Source organism: Poecilia reticulata, chromosome 2 (genome assembly GCF_904066995.2).
Source record: "Poecilia reticulata chromosome 2, P_reticulata-male-v2, whole genome shotgun sequence".
Lineage (NCBI taxonomy): Eukaryota > Metazoa > Chordata > Actinopteri > Cyprinodontiformes > Poeciliidae > Poecilia > Poecilia reticulata.
Window position 1 is genome coordinate 40,078,166 of NC_088831.1, and position 7,060 is coordinate 40,085,225.

Consider the following 7,060-nt stretch of genomic DNA (forward strand, 5'->3'; position numbering starts at 1 on the left):
TATTATGCATGAAGATGTGGTCAAGCTCTTTCACTTCAAAAAAAAAAGAAGGGATTTCCTCAGAAATAGGAAGTGATTTCTTTTTTTCTGCATTTCCTACTACAGTTGAAGCTGGAAGAAGAATAAAATATTATCAATGAAATCATTCACAATAGCTCGTTAAAGACGAACAGATGCAACAGTGTGCAGTCACTCTCAGCTTGGTGGTCTCTGACGCTGCCAGGCAGCCCTTCCTACCAAGGCCGGCTTCATCCGTAGGAGCCCGTTTGATACCTGCTCATTATCCCGGGCCCGCACAGCTGAGCGGCTCAGAATCACCCTGGGGCCAGTGCTCCAGTGGTGCGGGAGATCCAGATGTTTCCCGTAAAATCAGACGGAAAAAGCTACAAAACTTTAATTTGCAGTAAAAACGGGGGAATAAAGTAAAGGTTTACGCTCTGTGTGTCACCGATGGTACTCTGTGTTCGTTTGGTTGAGTGAAAAAACCCCCCCAAAGGTTAACCTTCCACCACTTTGGAGGGTGATGCGAGCCTGAGGAAACGTCGTTAGTGTGCCGTGCTGGCAGAGCCCAGAGTCAGCTGTGCTGGCTGCGATTGCTTCAGCACACAGAGCCGAGACACGCAGGCTTCAGGTTGACCCGAAGTGTCGAGCTCCTCGTTACTTTCCTTTCTTGTTTGTTCTGGGAGGATCATGTTTTCAAGAATCTATGACTACAAATGCCACAATCATAAAAAAAAAAAGATTGAGGAGAAATAGACAGTGTGTTCTTACCTGGAGCTTAAAAGGTGCATTTCAGAGAGATAGAGTTTATTTTTCAGAATTTTAAAGCCTTCCATAATTTACTGTCCTGGGATTTACAGGGAACTCTTCTAGAACCTGTAGGTACTTCCTCAGAACCTACAGGCTCCTTTTCTCAATTTTACAGCAGTTGCTTTAGAGTTTGCTTATTTTTAGTTGCAGATTTCTTTCCAAAACTTACAGGGTTTCTTTAAACAGCTTCTGGAACTTACTGGGTTCTTTCTGCAACTGACAATGTCATTTTCTGAGGTCTATCTACAGGAAGCTCTTCTGGATTTTACTAGCTTCTTTCTGGAGCATGATAGATACTCAATAATATCATGCCAAAAAAGATAAAGAGTTGCAAAGGCCTCAGAGGAATCTGTAGTTGGATGGAGGTTTTTAACAGAATTTGATTGTTACGCTTTTGATTTGTTAGTACGTTTCTCTTACTTTTCTCACGACCCTGTGTGGATTTTAGGCAATCCAAAATAAATTCAATTTTTGTTTTTTAGACCCCTAGAACTATTATCCTGTCAGATTTATGGAAGAGATGTTGGTGTTGTGCAATTACTCTTTAAGTTCTTTGGAGGGACAGCTGAACGTTCAGCTGTCCCTTTACAAACTAAAGGAATCATGGGAAAATATGAATTGGAATAAGAAAAAATGCACAAAATAAAACACAGCAAATCACCTATAGAGCATGATGGTGGAAGAGTGATGGCATGGGTTCGTTTTCAAACAGGACTGGAGCGTCTTTCACCTGCAAAAGCAATCTAGTACTCCTGTATTTACAGTCAAATGTGGACCTGTCAAACAAAGTAGGCCATCAACAAGATAATAACCCAAACAAACCAACAATTTATAGTAGAAAATCTTTAAAATAAAATAAGATGTTGGGGAGTCCTAGTCAAAGCTCAAACCTCAAACTTTAAGAGAGCTGCTGATAAATAAATGCTGCAAATATTACTTAGCATTAATCCAGGTAAATGAACAAGTCTCACACTGATTGTGGATCTTTTTGATTCCCCATTATTCTCATTATTCATGCAAACATTCTTGTTGATGAACTGAAATGCTGAGAAAGTGACAAAAAAAATGCAAGAAACTGAGAGAGAATCGGAACGACATTTACCCTCCGCTCGCGCAGAGAGCTGATCTATATCTTTATGCTTTCCCAAGAGAACATCTGCTATTTTCACATCACCCCCTCCTTTTGAAGCTGACTCTATGAAATCACTGGATGCTGTAATACAAAGTCATCCTTTCATCTTAAGGCCTCATCTGGGGATTCTTTAGGCGACTGGGTCGGATTATATAGCTGTAAAGAATGTGAATGAAGAGAGCAATATTTCTTTTTCTATCTGAGTGACACATAACGATGTGTATTCCTAATATCTCTGAACGAGGCTGCCTTTTATTATTTGGGAGATAGTAGAAAAGCAAAACCCTTTATCTGCTTCAGTAATTAATAAATGAATCACTTTAATGTTTTCTGTTGAATCAAAGACCAAAACTGACATGACCACATGTCAGCGCGCACAAACAGAGAGCATGTGGCTTACGCTGCAGTGATGTGACCCAAGAAATAAATGCAGCTGGAGAGAAGGGATCAAATGAGGGAAGGACAGCTGGAAAACGTTTACGACTCAAAACCTTTCCAGGTCTCCACTGTTTGACAGGAGAACAACACAGAATATACAAGAAATCTGACTAACCTGTGGTCAGTCTCTCACATGCATGCAGTGTTTGGATGATTCTGTGGGACAAATCCCACTCTGATGCAAAAGTTAGAGGTAGAATAAAAGAAAATGCAAGCAAGTGTATTTGCCACTAGTGAGGCAGAACTTTAGCCCAGGTGGGGGCATAAGGGAGGGCGTCTGTTTGTAAAGTAACAGCCTGACTTTCCCTTCGTCTTCCGCTGCAGGTCATTAACACAAGTGATGACTGCAGGGGTCACCAGAGGTTCCAAGGTCACGTCGGTCCAGGGATCTGAAGGCTTCACCTCCCTCGTGGGAGAAAGGAGCGGGGCAGATTCAGGTAGCTGCTGAATTATTGATCCAGCAGATGGGCAGAGCTGCCAGAATCAGATCGAATGTAAAGGGTTGACCCAGCTGGGCGGTTCAGCCAAAGTCGGAAGGAAGTTTCTGGTTCCAGGCTTCTACTGAAAGCCCCCTAGTGGTAGAGATTGGAACATGCAGCATTCAGACTAGATCTTTAATGACACTGAAAATACTCTGACATTTGAAAGTGGTGCAGGATGTGATTAATTGATAGAAGGTGTGAATGTTCATACTTACCTTTTTCATCTTTTACATTTGTAAGGAGCTGAGGTTCACCGTCTTTCAGTGTCCATGAGATGAGGGTTAGGGTTAGCATCAAAAGGGCAAGAGAGAAAACAAAACATCAAATGCTTTCCTATTAAAAGCAACATATGAACATTTCACACCCACCTAAGTTTCCTTTGTACTTTTACAAAAGTCAGGCTGTCTATTAGGTATTTTTTAATTTTTTTTAAATTTTACTCATTTCCAGTACAACACGCGGCTATGAGAGCATTAATCAAACTGCTGAACAAAAGAAAAGTGTAACAGAGAAGCACCAACAAAAAAGCCAGAATTTCTGGTGTTGTATAAAAATGCATTTCAAAAAGTTTACATGCCTAAAAAAATCTACATCAAAAACTTCAATGTATTTTTGTTTTAAGTGAGAGAGTAACACAACATAGCGCATAACTGAAGTGGAAGTTGTTTTTTATCCAAATAAAAAAAAATCTAAAAAGTGTGGCTTGCATTTGCTTCCCTTAACATTGAAATTTCTCTGCCTGCTTTCCACATGTACAGCTGGACAATTTTACTACTTGTTTGCAAAATAGCTCAAGCTCAGCTGGTCTGAAGGAACATTCATTTTTCAAGTCTGTCCACAAAGTTTTAAACAGATTCAGATTTGAACTTATCCTGCTGGAAAGTCGACCTTCATCCCTGTCTGAAGACTTAGCAGCCTTTAGCAGGTTTTCTTCCATAATTTCCCTGCATTTAGCTCCTTAACTTTTTGAACAACTCCGGCTTCCTTGTTCCTTCTGAAGAACGACATCCCCCCTGCATGATGCTCCCACCACCATCTTGTTTTCTGCCACACACTGTTTTTGTATGTCGGCCAGAAAGTTTGATTCAGGGCAGCTTCTTCTACATGTCCCCTGGTGGCAGATTGTAAATGTTACTTTTTATGACAGTCAGTCAATAAAGGCCAGATGTGTGGTGTGCACAACTAACCCAATTCAATCTAGTTTATTTAAAAAGCACATTCAAAAACAACAAATGGTTCCCCAAAGTGCTGCACGTCCAGAGAAGAAGTAAAAATAGCCAAAGTCAAAACAGACACAAACCCTGTTAAGCAACTCATACAAAAGAACAATGCCAGGAAAAAAAAAAGATGATTCTTCCAGCAAAGTTAAAAAAAGCGTTGGGAAGCGCCAGTCTGACTGCAAAAACCCAAACACCTCTGGGTGAAGGCCTGAGTAACCCCAGAAAATAATGTTACAGTCAAGGTGGGAAACCTGGTTTGACAAAATGATCTTGATTTTGGCCACTGGAAGCTGGAAAAAAAACTTTTTACTAGAGAGTATCTTAGGTTGCTGTGTGAAATCACCCCTAGATTGGTGACTAAAACCTAACAGTACTCAGTTATTAGTACTATTAGTTACTTATAACTCACAGTACAAGTATTTGTTGTACATATTCTTCCACTTACATGGATCTTTGTGCTTCCAAGAGTCAAGATGAGCCTCATTTATGCTCTTGGTTTGTCTGTTCGGGTCTAAAGCCACGTCTTGTTAGGTTTTACAGTTGTTCATTATCTTTTCCCTTACAGCCGACTGAGTTACGGTCAGGTACTGGACTAAATGAAAGTAAGAAAGCCGTCAGTCATTGAAGGAACCAAGATTAAAATGGAGTGGAAGTGGAAGGTGAATATGAAGGAATAGTGGATGTGTGAAGACTTTCCACAGCAGAGTAGATGTTAAATCAAACTGCAGACTGAACACCCACAGCAGCAGGATGAGGAAGCTTAGCCCAGCTGACTGCTACTGAGCATCAAACGTTCAAGTTGGACTGGAGGAAAAGCAGTGAAGTCTCCCACTGAGCCAGAATCAGGACAAAAAATTTAAAAATGGCTAAAATTTGTTCTTACTTGAGTCCAACTTTGTGTTGAAAATTAAAATCCAACAGTTTTTATTCGCTTGTTGACCGACTCCTCTAGAAAAATCTCTCCTTGAAAGAATCTGTTTACTAGTGTTGATGATCCAAATTTGATCCTAATAACTCTTCTATAATTACTTTGGCTTGTCATTCACGCAGCTGGCCGAAGCCCCACAGGCCCTTTAGGGATTTACTCCAACCTGCAATTAAGACGTGTGGTGATGAGCACATCTGGGGGATCGAGGCCTTTTCCCTGAGCCCGAGCGGCCGGGTAATAACAGAGCTAACTGATAGCGACTGACGCTGCAGGAGGATGAGCAGCGCCGCCACAAACCATAATGTCACTGCGGTCAGAGCAGAGATAAAATAGATATGCCTTTTTGTTGTGGGGAATGAGGCAGCCATCTTTTGCCTGTTGAATTTCCAACCAAGAAGGCTCCATCTCTTCTCTGACCCGAGCTAACTGGGGGAGTCTGTGGTGGGCAGTCTGTGTGTCACCTCGCTGTCGTTGGAGCATCTGCAGCCACAGAGGAACCATAAAAAGAGCGCATACCTAGCTTTACTGTCCCCAGAGCTCTGCAGACTCTCCCGGACGGTAAATATTATCCCTAAGGTCTCCAATTTAACCTTTTTCACCCGAGGACCTCGAGACGTGCCCTTCCTCGTTTGCCTTCGCCGGTGTCTCAAATCTTCATGATTTACGGAGATTGTGACAAAGCAACCAAAAGTCAGCGGCGGCCTTATTTACACGGTTACGCACCAAATTCAGCGTTTGACTGAAAGCTGAGGAATGTGTTTATTTGAGGGGAAGGAGGGCTGGATTGGTTTTGTTTGCTTTTCGGCTGTTGTCTCAGCGTCAGCTCCGCCACCAACAGGGGTTCACTGCTGTTTATTTGGACACCAGCTCTGACCTCTGACCTCTCCAAATGTGGGGCTGATCCTGCTCACAGCTACTGTGTTGCCAATAATTCTTCCTGGTGGCGAATTTTATATGTAAACAACGGTTTATAGGTCTCACAGGGGGAAGTAGTTTTATACAATGAGTTAAAACTCAAAAACTACATTTCTTCTCATCAAGCTTCAGATAAAAATAAGTTGGGGTGTTTTCACAACTGATAATCAGGTTGACTTGGTTTGATTGGGGACTAAAATTGTAATATTTGCTACATTTTCAGCTGTTCAGCTCCTCACCTCTGGTGGCGCTACACCAAGAACCACTAAAGGAAACGACACAAAAAGTTGTGTAGGCAGGAGGTTGGACTTCCATCACTTCCCTTCACCTTGGTGAAAATAATCTTTTAAGTTCCCTTCCTACCTAAAAGTTTCTCTATAGGGTGATTTTGCTGTAGCGGAAATAATCTTTGCTTTAAGATTTGTCATCTCTTAAAGCATCTAAGCTTTTTGCGTTGGAGAAATTAAATCTGTTTACTATGAATTCACATGAGGACAATAGTTGGGAGGAGAACTTGAAAGAGAGTAATAAACAGAGAAGTGAAGCATATTCATCCAGAACCTCAAATATAAATAATGTAATTCATTTACAGTTTCAGAACAAATTTGCATTTTTTTAAACAAACCTGTGAATATAGGAAGCCATTTGATCCCAATGTGAAAACTGAAAAGAATGCAAAAAAGGTCAAGAAAACAAATGTCAAGGATGGACTTGAGGACAGTTTAACGGCTACGCAAAAAAAAATAAAAATAAATAAATACAACAATGCAAAGAAGAGTGGGTCACAATTCATCTAAGAGATGTAATAGTTTGCTCACCAGTTTTTAAAAGTGCTGGATGTCAGTTGTTGCTGCCAATAGACGTTTGGGGGGCAAATTGCTTTTTATAGAAGGCCAGGTTGGTTTCAAGTGGTTTCTCTTGGATTTGAGGTGCTGGTGGTCTTTGTTGGCAGTAATCAGGTGGGAAATAGACAGAAAGGGAGGAGGGATTTTTTTCTTTCAAAGAATTTTCTATTCACTAAGGTTATCTTTGACATCTGAAAAATGTAAATGTGAGAGTAAGAGATGAACGTTCCTCAGGATGTTCACATTTTAAACATAACTATCACTGAAAGAAAAAGACACACACGATGCAG